The following is a 16,659-nucleotide window of genomic DNA, read 5'->3' on the forward strand; positions in this document are numbered from 1 at the left end:
GCTGAATAACGATGCACCAAACACCAACCAACGCAGACCTTTCAGGTGATGCTACATTCAGACTAATAAGGATTAAGAGCAATAAGTTTTTTTCTCAGCTGACAAACAAATACTAAGGTTTTTCAAACCAACTTAATCTAGACATTGTTATTTGGAACTAAAAACTTAAAAAAAAAAAATGGAAACTTCTATGGAGTAACAGTTTGCTTGTTACCCACCTGCTGGGAAAGTGGTGTTGGCACAGTAGGTGTGTTTGATTGTTTTTATATGCCTACAAGTGATAAGCAACTGATAATTGCTAGATAATTGATAAGCCAATTGATAAGCAAGGGCCTGCATTTTACCTTTCAGGTATTAACCATCGGCTATGTTATTAGTGGCACATTCAGCTGTGAGGGTTGTAATGGTAGCGAGCAGCTCTTCAGTGCTGACCTGCATGTAGCTGGAAAAACCACTCTGGGAATCCTTTCTTCAAGATGTACCTTGAACATATGGAAGTGTCTTTTACTGGACTTTTAGCTATGACACATTCATGCTTTGCTAGCCAAGCCTGAATTATTAAATGATGATACGGACCATGCCTACAGAGGACATAGGACCTCCTTGTGAAATGCTAATAAAACCAGCAGGAGAGAATTCCTTAGGTTTTTCTCCTGGATTTGAATTCTTGAGTTCAGAAATTGAGGTGAGTAACTGCAGTTTTAAATCAGCTTGAATTTCATCTTTGGGAGCCTTCCATGGAGGAAATATTTTTGTATAGATGAAAATTAATCTTGAAACACAAATTTGTTTGAAGATCAGCAAAACCCAAAAGCTCATTTACAAATTGTGTTTACCTTCGAAGGCCTGTGCCCTTCTAGATTTAACCTCAGGCTGCGAGTGCCAAAATATCAAAAGAAAAATTAGTCTTTTGCTATTTTTAGTGCATAAGCATGCCAAAGCTACCAAAAATCAGTCTAATATGTTTATTCCTAGGAGATTTTGAGGCTAGTTTTGCAGTCCTGAAGGGTACAGCTCTTTGGATGGGTATCAGATTCTGGATGCTGATAGGGTCCCAGTAATAATTTTACCATCGACTTTAGTGGGAATTGAAACTGGAGCAAACAGAAGAGAGAAGACTTTCCAACCCTTCCCTCAAAGGGTGACCCCCTGGGACATTCACATTGCAGTGGTAATTTCTTTGAAGAGGGACATTGGGAAGGCATCTTGCAGCAAGGTCTGTTTTCCAAAATCCACAAGAAAACATCAGGTTGCTGAAACATCCTGCAAGCCCAAACACAGGCGGACAGAGAAACAAATGTGCAAGAAAAAGAAGAGCTAATTAAGAATATAATCTGAATAGAAATTTTTGGAAAGCTCAAATGTGCATAGAGAAAACTAATTCAGCAGGCTTTGAAGCTGCCGACATTTCAACCCCATAGTCAAGGCCAAACCCCGACGATCAAACACATAAAAAGCACCGTGTGCTCACAAAGCAGAGCCTGAACTAAAGAAAGGACTGGGGCAACAGAGAGTTTTATCCGACTGCTCTTTCAGTAGCTTTAGCTTCCCACCCGAGGGACAAGTCACCTCTTGGGCTCCATCAATCCACCTCCAGGCTCCGAAACCTCTGCCACCTCTCAAGCCGGAGAGTGATGAATGAGCGGGGACAGTGCGTTGCTGTGTACATGTCTGCTCAGGAGTGAGTTGAGAGTATTCATCTCATTCCACTTGTGACCTTTCTCTATTCTGCAAACCCGAAAGGTCTGGGCTGCATAATCACATCTTGGGATAAAAGATAAGTGAAGTACCAAATAAATAGTGGAGTGTTTACATGACCTTATGGTTTTACAGTCCATATTAATTTTTAATTGCACTGTTAAAATATAGTAAATATCTATTATACAAATTAAGTGGTAATAGGTATTTGTATTTTTTTTCATGAATTAATCTTAAAATAAGCTGATTACATAAATCTTTAGCCAAGCAGTGGCTAATCCTGGGCACAAACATTACTTTGATAAGATACATTCAAACAAACATTTTTGTGGCAAAATGTTATCAGATACTAACACATAATTAGTCTAAGACATTTGGTTCAATGCGAGCATTTTCGAGTTGTGATCATTAAGTGAAGGTATTGGGAGAAATCCAAAAGGGAGCAGAGGATTGTAAGCACTTCAGAGTTCCTTTGTGGATTCCGATTAGGCTGCTGGATTCACTGCTGTTTCCTTATGTAAACATATTCACATATTGCCATGGTGGCGAAATCTTTATCAAATTAATGGCAAACAAAGTGATGTTCATGTAGATGAAATTATTATTCACCCAGATCTGCACTGGGCTGGAAGATAAATTGGGAAAGAGGATTCGAGCTCATAGAAGGAGTGGAATCCCAACTTCATTCTGAGTGTCAGAAGTGGGAGCTGCCCCTTGTTTCTGTCGCCATGAGAAAGGGAGGATGAGGAAAGAGGAATAAGCTGGTATGTGTGCATTAACGTTGGGTGGGGATGCATACCTTTAGTTCCCAGCCTGCGTTTCTTACTTGGATATGCAGGACTGTAAATATCACCTGTATTTCTTTGAGTAAATTTCCTATGTTTCAGCAGTATTAAAAGTATTAAAACGAAAGTACCCGTAATAACTTCATTTGCTTACCCAATAGTCTGAAAGGACTATTGATTAATACATAATAAATAAAGGTTTTTGAAATGCTTAATAGTGGCTTAATAGTGGAATCTAGTAAATACTTAATTAGAGAGGGTTATTGAACTCAGGCAATGGCTATTTGACGTGCTGGCATGCAGAGGAACAGCCCTGTAATTGACAGTGTACTCTATTGTACAGAGGCCTGCTTAAAGAATTTTTAGTAATAGCTTGTGATGGGGATGATGAAGCCACTTGGTCAATGCACTGGCTGTCGATGCAGCACGCTAATGGCTCCATGGGATTCTGCTGCTTCGTCTGTGAGATGAGTCCTGAGGAGCATGGTGTGTGCTCGGAACAGGGCAAAACAGCTCCAGGGTTTGTTACGATCATAAGAACTAACCGCGCACGAATGCCATGCAAAATGAAATCTCCTGGGTGTTCCAGCAGTTCCCTGAAGAATCACTGAATCCATTTGGGATTCACCATGGAGCGAGGTACAAGCTGCCCCACTCCTCTCCATGTGTCCTCACTCCCAGTGCGAGCACTCAGCTCTGGCATGGTCAGTCCTACCACAAAATCTTGTATCTGTATGATGGCTCGGTCCTACCACAAAGTCTTCTAGCTGTGTGATGGATTGGTCCTACCTCAATGTCTTCTAGCTCTACGATGAGATGCTGCAGTGGAGGATTGCACCGGTTGCTGTACCCACACAGCTCATTATTTACCAGCTCCTTAACCCAGAGCCTGCTCTAACTCACCTTCAGCATGCCGGAGGATTCCTTTCCCCAAGACAGTTTACCAGTGTGCCCCAACACCCACAAATACCTTTAAACACCCATTTGTCATATATTGAGAGCTACAAAAACTCATCCAGTGTCACCACAATGCTCAGGTCCCAGCATTTGCCTCGGGGTTCTCTGTGCTTTCCAGCAGCCTGTGTCACCGAGGTGGCACCGAGCACCAGGTATTGAGCATCTCTCTAACACAAAAAAGCCCTCGTAAACAGTATTTAAATCTAAACAATTCAGCAGCCCATTGTACTGTGCAGAGTCACATTTTTAAAGGCTCTGGATATTTTTTCCCGTCAAGTGGAAAAACTTGGGATTTCCTGAATTCAGAAGTTTAGGCTGCAGCCACCAGTGGGTTAAAAGGCAGAATTTCTTGCTTAGAAAGGGCTTATTTTGGAAGTTCTCATGAGCATGGCAATTGTTTGCCTTTCCACTTAGACTGTTTGGTTTCTTGTTCCATCAAGCAGACACAGTGTAACTAAGCTGCTCCTCACTGCTTAAAAAAAAACATAAATTGCAAATTTCTTAGAGATTCTGTTGTATTTCCAGTCTCTCCCCCTCAGTACTCAAATACCTGAGACAGTGACTGTGTAAAGGATAAACACGCGAAAAGGCTGTTTGGGGTTTCTAGCTCCCGATTTCCCCTAACAATAGGGTTTCTAATGCAATTGCTATGCAGGGACTAGTCATACACGTGAAGTTTAACTTGTACATGAGTGTCTACTAACTCAGGGCTTTTGGGCACATGTAGAAAAAAAAAATATTGGTACGATAGGTTAGATCCATACAGTTCATATATAAAAAGTGTGCTGATCTGTGGTGCTTTTCTTCTCAGGTTTCCAAGGAAAAATACTCAATCTCTACTACTAGGTATCACTTTAAACCAAAACTGACTGTAATATGCTATAACATCACCTCCTTTGTTAAGTTAAGCTACACTAACAAGTGCCTCGGAGAACACAGGGTATTTCTGTAAGTGACAGAGATAAAAGCAGAGTTTTGAACAGGAGGAAAAGCCCTGGCTTCTCCCTGGGCTGGTACTCCTGCAGACATATGCCAAATGTTGAATTTTACTATTTTCCTTTTGAAATTCTCTGAAACGCTCGGTTGGCGTCCGGCAGATTGAGCCCCATGGGAGGTGTGCGGTGCCAGCACCCACCTGGGGACGTCACCAAAACCACCTGGGTGGCACAAGAGGCTGCACCCCCAGGGAAATCCTGCCCTTCGCCTCCCTCCTGCTCCCTCCAAAGGGCTGAAATTCAGCAGCATCTGCGACTCAAGGACCACGATGCTGGTGCCCAAGGACCAGCTGCTGCTTCGGGCCAGCCTGGGGACAGACCAGGTCTCCTGCCCTGCAAGATACAAAGACTTGGAAATCATCACAAGGACCTCACGCCTAAACAATTACATCTACTAATTTAGATGAGAACTTAATATTATACCTTTATATTAAGTATTAGATGTATAAAAAACATCTATTTAGATTTAATATTGAAGTAGCATCTGGTAGCTTAATCTAATTTAAAAGCTGGAGTCTTTAAAGAAGGGAAACCTCCAGCAAGAAATAATACCCATGATCATTACAATCCTTCTCCCGCTTCACTTACTTTAAAGAGTAATAAGAAATCTCCCTCTACAGGCTTTTGGAGGCTAATGCAAGGTAAATAGACCCTCCTAGGCTGTGATTAGTCCTCTTAAACACGGGGTACTGTATAAAGGCTGCTGAGGACACATGTGCAGAAGGTACCTCCAGCTCCTGTTGTTTGTGAGATGAAGAGCAGCCCGGAGCCCCCAGCCCGGTCCCCCGGGCGATATCCCCGACAGGGGCACTTCTGCAAAGTGTTCACAATTATCTCCTGCATTTTTTACTCTTTATTACCAGAACTCCACCGGGCAAAAACATTTTGACTAGGAAACTATTTCCTTTTTACCTATTTTAAGGGAATAAATTAATGGGATAAAAATGCAAATGACTTCCTTCCTTTGTACAGAAAAAAAAAAAAACAAAACCTCGAGCTCCCTTACTTACCAACTGACTGTTGTTTTAAGCTGTTCACCGGGAACCAATATCATACACATAATACCAGCAAAACCAAACGACGCTAATGTAACATGCATTTCCAGATAACACAAAGAGAGTTTATATCCCCAAATTATTCTCAATTTCGTTTAAGGAAGGCCTGCTTGGGGATTAGGGTAGTTGTTTGTTTATTTGAATTCATTATAGAACTGGGAGTTTATTATATTCTGTACTCACTGTAAGGTAATCAAAATATAGATGGAAATTGGAATATTTTTATTGGTGCCATTTACATAGGTTATAGGCTGTGAGAGAACTAGAGTGCCTTGATAAACCCGACAGAGAAGTTGCAGACTGCTTTCCTGTATAACTGTGCTTTTAGAAATCACATTCTCACATGATCTTAATTATTTGATTTAATAGGAGCCTTTATTTTCATGGCAACTTTCTGTCCACATCTCTCTTTTGTGTAATATAATGAGATCTAGTTTATTGGAAATCCAGTGGCTGCAAACTAGAACCAACCCCCAGCTTGATTTCTTTTTTTCAGAACACAAAATTTAACCAAAGAAATTTAACTGAGGAGGAACTTTCCCATTGCCATTTCCATTTGCTCCCAGTGTCCCCATCATTTTATTTATTCCTGTAGTAAAAATAAATCTTCAATTGGAAAGAAAGTGATAACTAAAGTTTACTTAAGCTAAGCCAATAAAGTGAAGGGACATTACCAGACTAATGTCACACGTTGAGAAGGGGCCATGCAGGGCTGCTATTTTGTCTGCCCCAAAGTAGCCTGTGCAGAGGTTCACTTGGAAGGCGAGAGATGTGCTTGTCTACGTCTCCTGTTCTCATCTGGGACAAGGTGACGATATTTCAGCCACCTTCTTCTTCCCACCATCTCGGCCACTTCACCCACCCTCCCCAGGGGACACTTGTCTCCCCAGCCAACGCAACATCCCAGCAGCTGGACCACATGCAACACGGACATGAGCTCGCCCTTCTTTCCTAAAAAATCCCTGTGCCATCAGAGGCACAAAACCCACCTACCTGTCCTGTTTGACAGCTGCTTGATGCACTGAAGGGCATTTTTTGTGGTCTGTAGCAAACAATTTGTATTTCCCCCCACCAAGATGTTGGGAGTTTGAGAGTTTTGCACGCAGAGGGAACACAGGGAAGATTCTTTTTTGGCTGCCCAAACTTCCAGCCTCAGTGTCTACAGGGAAGACGAAGCAGCGCTAACACCGAGCTTCCTGCCAGCACGTCTGCCAGGGTGCAGACTTATTTTGTGTTTATAAATACGCTTTGGTAACAAATAATATCTGTTACTGGTTTTTCAGCATGAGCTGTGAACATTAGTGTACTGGCAGAGTGTCCTTTCTCACACTAACAGATTTATGAATTGCAAAGCCAGAAGGACTGACTGTGATAGGACAGTTTGGCCTCAGCATTGAATTTCCCCAAGCAGCCTGAATTATAAAAATGGTTTTTTGAGAAAAACAACACCTCTTAAATATAATTTAAAATTACAGAACTCACTCTGCTTCCTAGTACGCTCTTGTGTCAGTTCATCACTCTCAACATTAAAAAACGAATACCTTAATTACTCTTCTGAATTTATTTCCAGCCACTGACCTTGTTATATCTTTGTCTGATAGATGAAAGTACCCATTATTAAAGTTCACTTCATCATGTGGGTGTGTATAGGCCATGGTCAAGTCATTCTTAACCTTCCCTTTGATAAGCTAAATAAACTGAACCATGAAATCTTCTCCTATAGGCTATATGTTCATTAATCATTAGCCTCGTTTTCCCTCAGAAACCTCTTCTACTGAATTGCAGCTTTTGTGGTCAGCAGCCTCTGCCATCCCTAAACAGCCAGGTGTACCCACTAACGAAGTAAGATAACGAGGTCCATATAACCACCCCATCTGGTGTCCCACTGCTTCTCCTTTCAGGTGCTGTGTTGTGAGCCCAGGGGAAGATTCTTTTCCACCCTGATATTTGCATTGTCCTTCAGTTATTGCTTCCAATGCTCTGTCCTCCTCTGTCTGCCATTCTCACACATAATTGATAATTTTGTGCCTTTTTTCCAGGTTGTGAATGCACACAATAAACTGAGCTGTGCCAAAAAACCTGAAATGATGGTAAGTCCTGATTCCGGTGGATAATTTGGGGCTTGTTAAGTGACTGGTTTCATAACCATGTGCTGATTACCAGGTCACAGAGCAGGGACTAACCACACCAACCGGCAGCTATGGGTCTTCCCCCATCAGTGCTTTGTTAATTGACTAGTTTGGTTTCCATATCAGGGTTTTTCCTGGAGCTAAAGTTAGTAGCTATTGTTTCTTGTTGCCCTGATATGTTATTGATGTGGAAATTTTGACCACCATCCTATGACAGGAGTACTAGGATTGAATTCTTTCTGCACTATAAACCAAGAAAATTTATTCAACAATAGAATCTTTCCTGCCTTGTTGACTGTTGTTCTACTATTGCTATCTAAGAAACAACTTGTACTGTAATTCTCTTTACTCCTAATACTTTTCAAGATGTTTTTTTTATCTTATCTCAGAGCAGGTATCTCTCCTCTTATTCTTTGACCTCCTTAATAAATTTGAACAATTATGAGCTTTCAGAAATTTCCTTTTTAAAAATGCATTTCTCTAAATTTCCTCCTCAAGAAAAATCATGGCTTGGCTTACCTTGGTCTGCTTTGTCTTTTTCCCTTGACCAGTGTTGCCTTATTGCACAGTTCTGTGAGGTTAGCATCTACTAAAACATCCCTAGTTCAGAAATGCCATTTATGTTTTTCTGCCTAAATTCTTGCAACTGGACAGTTCATCAGGCAGAAGATATTAGAAAAACTGGCAGCCATAATCATGTGGGTGGAGGTGAGGACATCTGCTCTTTATATCATGAGCAGTGCCAACATGCTATAGACATATCCAGGTTTCTGTTCCAAAACCCCCTCAAGAATATACTGTGTGGAGTTCCAGCTCGCTGGAACCTCCTGCTTGGTTTGGGAAATTTTGGCAAGTTGTTTTCCTTCTGTAGCTTGTTCATAATTTTCCTGGTCTTTACTACATGGGTAAAGTGTGCCCAGATTTCATGTGCCACTCTAACATATGTTCTGTGATTACATACAGGATGTATAATCACTCTTCTTTACTGCATGAGTTCAGCTGGCACCACTCGCTGACACAGTCCAGTGCCGCGAGAGAGTCTTGGGGCAAAGCGTGTTCAAAGTTGGTGCTATGACCATGACAGCAGATGAACGGCAGCATGCCTTCCTCTAAATCTTTAATGTGGGCTTGTAGATGCATCCTGCTTGCTCATCCTGGAAGCGCTGGGCACAGCCAATCTGACAGCCTTGAACATTGCCCAATGTGCTGTGACCGGCATGAGCCACCGCTTCGCTGCTCATCTTCATCCCAGTCTTCATGGCCACCTCAACGTGCACTGTCCTTGGGAACAACCTGACAGAAGGAATAGGAGTCAATGGCAAGCTGAATTTTAGGGATGGCAACACCACCCTACGGCCTAATTCTCAGTGTACCATACCAGCCTGGGTTCATTTATCCACCAGGCAGATGGTTTTCTGTGGCCTCGATCAACGGCACAGTAATGGGTCACTCAAGGTGAGACTTTATCTTGGCTTTTTCATACTTAGAAGGGGCCCATAAGAAAGATGGGGACAGACTTTTTAGCAGGGCCTGTTGTGAAAGGACAAGGGGTGATGGTTTTAAACTAAAGGAGGGAGATCCAGGATGGACATGATGAAGGGATTGTTGGCCCTGAGGGTGGTGAGAGCCTGGCCCAGGTTGGCCAGAGAGGTGGTGGATGAACCATCCCTGGAGACATCCCACGCCAGGCTGGATGGGGCTCTGAGCAACCTGAGCTGGTGAAGATGTCCCTGCTCGTGGCAAGCGGGGCACTGAGGAGCTGGGAAGGTCCCTTCAAAGCAAACTATTGTTATTCTATAAATGCGTTTGAAGGGCCCACACATGATGTTTCCTACTGCTGTTTTTCTCTGGAGAGCCACCATGGGCATGACACTATGAATGGAGTGATGAGCCAGTGATGGTAGAAACATGAACCCACCCATGTGGCTGCTTGGCAAAAACTGGAAAAGCCTAGCTGTTTGGTTAGAGAAAAGGTAGTTAGAGTGTCCTGAATTATCTTGTGTGATTTACTGTGTAATGTGTCTAGGAATAAAAATGTAAGTAGTGTGTGAAATCAAGCCTTCGTACATCTAAAATAATGGGTACAGCTACAGTGAGTTTGCTGAAATACAGCAGTACTAAAAAACCTCAGAATCAGACTTCTTCAGATACTTAAACACCTAGAAATATGGTTAGACAAACTAATGAGGAATTTTGACCCTCAGAGAATCTGACTCCTGTTGTGACAATCCAGTTGTCTTGAATAACCCACGAGACACTGATTATTCTCAGAGAGCTTTATCTTCTCATTGTCCCATCACAAATTCTTGCACAATATCCCAGAGTTAACACAAATGGGTAACTGTTCAGTTATCTTTAAAAGCCTGTGGGATTTGATAAGCAATTTCATGGAAATAATCTAAATATGCATAATAAAAAAAAAAAGTGATGTTCTGTTAATGCATCACTTTTATTGTGACACGTTTTTCTTCAAATGAAAAATAAAAGTGTAAAAACTTAGAATTGCAGTACTGCTAAGCACCTCCTGGGATCATTATAACAGACTGTACAATTATTACCTGAGCTGAAGCACTGATTTTTTTTTTTTTTATTTTTTTTTAAAAAGAGACAAAATAGCAATAAATGTAATTTGATTGCTGTACCCAAAATGCAAAATCTACCTAGCATCTATTGCCAATATGAAATCAATTTTACATTTACTCATAATACTGCATGGAACCTTACTGAAACTCTTGATATAATTTCTATAGTATTTTTAAGAATTGCACTAGAGTAAAGCTCAATAAAACTTTTAAATGGTTTACATCCATCATGTTGCTAAAATATTTCTTAAAATATTTTGCTCAGTATTATGAAGGTTGAGAAGGAATAATGAAGGTATTTCTCTCTGCATTTTTTCCCCTGTAATCAGTCCTGATTTCACAGTTTAGGACCCTAGCTTTTCATAGGATCTCATAAACTTAGAGGAAGGAAGAGTCAGATGTCCATATTTTGTCTGTACACACTATAGTTCTGTTGACTTAAATGCAGGAACTCCAAATTTACGTAAGATTAAGACAAGCGTCGTTACACCCAGCTCTGTTGTGTTGCTTATGCAGAGAAATCTGTGTGTCCGCACAACCACTGCTCACCTCCATAGTTTGGACTGTGTGGGTTGGGTCCAGGTGGCACGTTTCAGTGATGACCAAATTAAGAGGAGTAAGAAATGTTAAAATATATCTTGTACCCAAAAGTAGTGAAATCTTGCAAGAAAACACTACTATGAGTAGGAATGCTAACTTTGATTTTTAGGAAATATAAAGTTGTGGCCACTTTTGTAAGCAGTTGGTCTTGCTTCTGTGTTAAGCGGCACCAAGACTGGGCTGAGCAGCTTTTCAAGTAAACTTGCGTGAACCTCGTACGTAGTGTAACCACTATATTTTGAAATGTGCCATTTTTCTAAGCAGTGATTTTTACAAAAATGTACCATTTTTTCTAAGCAGTGATTTTACAAAAATCACCTGTATCAACAGTGCGGATATTTGCTTGCCATTCTGCTTTATTGTACTTTCTATTCTATTATACTTTTATGTAGGGGTCCTGCTGCCTTGTGAAAATGGATCCTCTGAACTGTGCATTGGAGGAAGCAGCAAAATTTGCTCTGATGTCTTTTTCACTCTGTGCTCCGTACAAAAGATTATCTGGCAAGCGGTGACAGCAGTGCATTAATATATAAAATAATTAGGAAGAGCACTTAATGAAATTACATGTGTGTTTATACATCCTAAGCCTCATGGCCACATTATCTCGTCTCTCATCAAACCACAGTACGAGGACCTTGAAAAGTATTATTAGTGACTTCCGCGCCAACCAAAAGAGGCCGGAGTTCATCCAAAAAATAAGCGCTCTCCAATGAGGACATGAAAAGCCATTTAGGCAAGCCCAGCTCTGCCTGCACTTTGCTTTCACGGCAGATTAACTGGAAGGAGATGGGCTCCTGCCGCCATGGCAGGACTTGCATAACACTCCCCCGAGACCATGAGAGCGACTTTAAAAGTTTTATTAGGTTTTTATTAGATCGTGATACTCATTTTCAGTAGCCGGCTTGTCCAGTTGCTCGCAAATTATGATAATTTGAAATACTGTACTGGATGCTATAGGCTGGACTTAAGTTTCCCCAGAGTGTATGGCTCTGAATTAAGTGCTGCAAGCTCCTTGGCGCTGGGGAGGATGAATTTTCCCAGTATGAAGGCAGTTGTTTGTGTCAGAATTGTTTCGTCATGAAACTGAAGAGATGAGTGTTTGACATGATGTATTTCACAAGGTGCTTATTAACAAGAACATGATTGGGAAAAAATTGAAATCCATGAAATCAATGCTATAACCTAATATTGTTTGTTCTTAGTGACTACTGGAGCACAACAAGATCAATGTCAGGACAGCACTATTCACTCCAAATATCGATGACCTGGAAGGAGTCATGTAAAAGGATGGGACCTGCGTGGGAAGAGGCTCGCGAGAAGAAAATATACATAAGAATGATACAACTCCAAACAACCTGAATTGGCCAAGAAGTAGAGGTATATGGAGCAGTTTAATGCAAAGAGAACTGAGAGTATTCTTTGGGAAAAAAACAAAATAAGTCACACTGTTGTGCTCTCTTTGTCCTACGTTACAGAGTATGAAGGGAAGGCAGGCAAGCAGAGCAGAAAGTTGGTTAGAGAACCTGTAAATGTGCACATAAGTAAGGAAGACAAGAGGCATTGGTGGGGCTTGGCAGAATTAAATCAACTGACAGCATGAGGCAAAAAACTTTCTTTGTATCTTTAAGTGTTTATTCACTACACTTCTGCTAGTTCGGAGACCACCAGGTTCCACCTGAACTAAATTAATCAGCCTTATATAGCTGTACCTTAGTATATGACTTCATGTTTAGCCATCTCAAACCAGCCTTCCAGATACATCTAGGTTACCAGCTTTTTTGCTTCTCAAAGTTTTGAACCAACTTCTTGTCAGGCTTCTTTGACTAGAAATTGAAATTGCAGTGAGTGGCTCTGGCTAAATCGGGAAGAATTAGTATTAATGTATTGATCAGATTATCAGAGTTGATCCAAGCTATGCCCAAACTTTCCACTGAACGACCTAAAAAAAAATACATCATAAGTCTTCACCATGGCTTATCTGTATTTCAGGTTATGTAGTCATGTACTATAATGAAAAAAATCTCTTTTTGAGTGTTATTTTCAGCTTTGCGAAATAATCCAGAGCTGGCAGTTTTTACAGTTTCAGTCCAAGACCGAGCCTCAATAAGCTCACACAGCTCTAATGATTGTTAGTGAAAATGTAATGGGCCATTTGAAATACAAATGAACACTGGTAGGTAAAGGGATTTTTTTTTTGGTGGAATCAATTTACACTAGCTATTTAAAAAATATTAAAATAAATGTAATGTCATTAAATGTAAGCTCAAAACCCATTGAGAGCATTAGTGGCCAAATCTGCCAAAAAAGTAGTCATGCCAAGAATACAGGGCCAGATTCTGCTCCCAATTACATTGGTGTTAAGCCAGGATAACTCCCTTAATTTCAACAAGCTTGTTCTGAAATAAAGGCAGTGTTAAGTGGGAGCAGAAAGGAACTCGTTTCCCCTCCAGGCATTTTTTGAAGGGCCTCAATTTACCCTCAGTGACGTGTCTCGTTTCTCACCAGCTTCAGGTATCCTCTACATTTATTCAGCAACCCCTTTCACCAAGACAAGGAGATGGGACTGACCTCCAGAACAACAGCAAAGGTCCAGTGCAGCATTTGAGGAGGAGTGAGAAAAAAATTAATAGACTAAAACAGTAAGAAGAGCTAATAAGAGTCTGTCACTGCAGAATAGTTGACAGCCAAGTAGAGTTCAAAGTTTTGAGGGCAGCTCTTTAAAAATAGTGATTAATTTTATATTACTTACCAAGAAAAGGAAGGAAAACCAGCTAAACCATGTGTTTAATATTTGTTCTAAAATTTTATTATCGTGTCCTAAATTCCGTTTAGTAGTCAAGAGTTTTTCTGGGTCACCACCCCCTTCTTCTACACGACAATTTCTAGAAAATATTAAATATCATATTAATATAACTCTTTGGGAAAAACTAAAAAAAATATTAGAGTTGGCATAAAGCTCTGCTAAAAGGTTGGTCCCACATCTGAGGGGATAAAACCAGACAAATAACCAACCAAGGAAGAGGAGACCAGCAAAGAGAAAAGTGGTTTCCCTCGTCTACTCCGACTTTCATCCTTATTTCTGGAGAAGCCTGGAAAAAGCACACAGACTTTGACTTGGCCTTGGAAAATTCATCTTAGTGAGGTCTATTGTTTGCTATTGCAAATAATTTTCTAGTCAAAGGTTTCTATGTGGACTGCAAAAAAAGAACAATGTTGGCTGCTTTTCAAGTGTAAAGGTGTATCTTTTTCTTTACATTTATTCTCTTTATCTCAAGTTTCTAACTTTTATTTTCATAAATCCAAGCTAAACCTTCCTGACCATGGTGTCGTCCAGTGCTCAGCACTGTTTCAGCCATGCTCGTTCCACCACCTGTGTCCAATCAGGACTCAAACTTTGGGATGACAACTGAGGATATGCCAATTAGACCATCTAGGTTAACAGGATATATCTTGTTACAGAATAACAGAGAAAATATGACCAGTATATTTTCAATTTTCCATCTCAGAAAACAGCTGCACAGAGGAAAAATATTATACTTTCTATTGGACAGCACTACAAATATTTTTATTAAGATTTATTTGGGGGAGAAAAATTACATAGATGCATACGTATCCTTTCATTCACAACATGTAAATAATACAAAGAGTTCTATTTGTCATGCTTCTTGATTTCACGATGGTTGCAACTGGTAACTGAGGAATAATTTCCTTTTAATTATTGTTTAGTTGATTTTCTCTTTAATTACTGAAGTTATATGACTAAGGCACCAAATATGTAATGCAAGCGCTTTCTGTACAGTAGACTTTCTTTAATAGTCATGGTATTTTTATTGTATTCAGTCTGCAGAACATAATTTTTCAGCAATGAAAAGCAGTTACAGCTTCTTACACTGTGTATTTTTCATTTCCTTAAAACATATTGGAAGGAGATTTTCTTCTGTATGTTAGTATAGGTACGGTATCCTATGTAAAAGATTTAGGATTTAATAGGTTTTTGACATTGGAGGGGAGGAAAATGTATAAAGTAGCCTGTCTCAACAAAACAAAAGCCAACGGGTCTAGAAATACAGCCCTCGGGCTCCTCCTCTGGCCTTTGCTTTCTGCCAGCCCGGAGAAGACAACACCACTTCCCTCACCTCTCCAGGGCTCAGAATTTGGGAAAACCCATAAGGAACAACCACCCAAGAACCGTTTAGCTACAAGTCATGATGCACATTTTTTTTTCTGCCTGTTTTATGACTTAAATAGAATTACACAGTGCTCCACGCTCCCTGCTTTTCCTAGGGACTTTGTGGAAAGAGCTTTAATGTAATATAAACAGCGCTATCTGTTTTAGACCAGAGTGAAGTCAATATTTTGAAACTGCAGAGCAATGCTAATTTTACTCACCAGTCTTTCACTGCTAGACTAGGGTTCTGGTTGGGTCACCGGAAAATAAACTTGTTTCAATGGCTTTTATAACCAGATAAGATCCAAAACGAGGTACTCATGCCAAATATCACAAAAAGACTTGAACAATAGTGCATTGCAAAGAGAGACATTCAGATTAGGCTATTAAATGTGGGGAGGAGGTTATGTAAGTATAACATGTTTGCGAGCACTTGGGAATTATTTGAACCAGTTTCTGCTGTCTTTCCTGAATCAGTGTTTTGACTGACTTCAACAGCAGTTTTGCTTGCATAAAAGCTTCCAAATTCAGTGCCCGGTTTAAACATTTGGGTTGTGATTTGCCTGGAAAACCAAAGGAATTAAGATATTTGCCCTGCTCTCACTGCACTGGAGCTGACTCCCTTGCACCCTTATGCTCCTTGGAAAATCCCAGCTATAGTTTATCTGAAATTAATTTGCCCACACTGTTAAGTCAATTACCCAAAGGAGCAGAGACTCGATTAAAAATCTATTTAGTTCAATAGGAAACAGTATACTTGGGATATTTTTTTTTTTTCTCTTTGACTGCAAAGAATCTTATTGTATCCCTGTATAAATAATAAAGGTAGCGCACTATCCTCTCTTGCTCAAGCATGACTGAGCAGATACAGACTGTGCATAGCTTGTGTCACAAGCATCCAAAGAGAGACTGTATGAAGAATATCTCAAACACAACCTTCAACACAGGGTGTGTTCTAGGTCTGCAAAGGAACCCAACGTACGGTCGGATGGGCTGAAACACAGGTACCACTCACCCCCTGAATTTCCAGATGATGGTTGTACCTGTCTCACCTAGAGAAATGTTTCTATTGTCAAGCCTACAGCAAACTGCAGACAGATTGGTGTTCTGCTCAAAGGAGTCCACATGAATCATGTATTAGTTCATTTAAAAGCACTTTGTAGACAAACATGCTCACTCTATCAGCAGGCACGGGGATGCAAATACTTCACTCAGTGTATATGAGCCCTGACAGGACATCTGTGATGCATGGGATGGAGAAACAGCTCATTCCGGAAAGATCAGGCGATAACAAGCAAAAAGGCTCACCGTATTTCGCTCTTTTTTTTTCAGGAAAATGAAAATTTAACTTTGCCATCATGTTGGAAATGGAGTAAACACTATCAGCTGAAAACTAGAAGCGGGAAGAGGTAAATGATTTACAAGATATTCTTCAATCATTTAGCAGAAACACAGAGGTGTTGGTTTAGGGGTAGAGTACTCTCGCAGCAGCAACTTTTCCCCAGGAGCCTTAGTGCTGATATACCTGCTGCACGGGACTGTCCTTCGGAGCTGAGGAAGAATGTAGATTCAATAAATGCTAAAGACATCTTTTGTATGCTATCTGTTTGGCAGACGCTGATTGTTTCCTGTAAATTAAAGCAAGATAACGAGGGTGTCCAATAGCAAAGTATTTGGTGGACTGTCATTA

General features: G+C 40.6%; 2 long non-coding RNA genes across 2 annotated transcripts in view; one reads left to right on the forward strand and one right to left on the reverse strand.

Annotated features, from left to right (window-relative positions):
- The first annotated feature begins 7,446 nt into the window (after positions 1-7,446).
- LOC110363078 (uncharacterized) lies at positions 7,447-13,562 on the forward strand. The gene is made up of 3 exons (XR_002420937.2): positions 7,447-7,580; positions 8,754-9,074; positions 12,004-13,562. It is a non-coding gene; the product is annotated as an uncharacterized LOC110363078 (long non-coding RNA).
- Positions 8,785-16,659, reverse strand: part of LOC110363074 (uncharacterized) — a 96,502-nt gene continuing 88,627 nt past the window's right edge. The window contains exons 32-33 of the long non-coding RNA XR_010473360.1: positions 13,551-13,683; positions 8,785-8,912 (exon numbers count right to left, since the gene is read on the reverse strand). This is a non-coding gene — a long non-coding RNA (uncharacterized LOC110363074). The remainder of the gene's footprint in view (positions 8,913-13,550; positions 13,684-16,659) is intronic.

The sequence above is a fragment of the Columba livia genome, chromosome 6 (genome assembly GCF_036013475.1).
Source record: "Columba livia isolate bColLiv1 breed racing homer chromosome 6, bColLiv1.pat.W.v2, whole genome shotgun sequence".
In the NCBI taxonomy this organism is placed as follows: Eukaryota; Metazoa; Chordata; class Aves; order Columbiformes; family Columbidae; genus Columba; species Columba livia.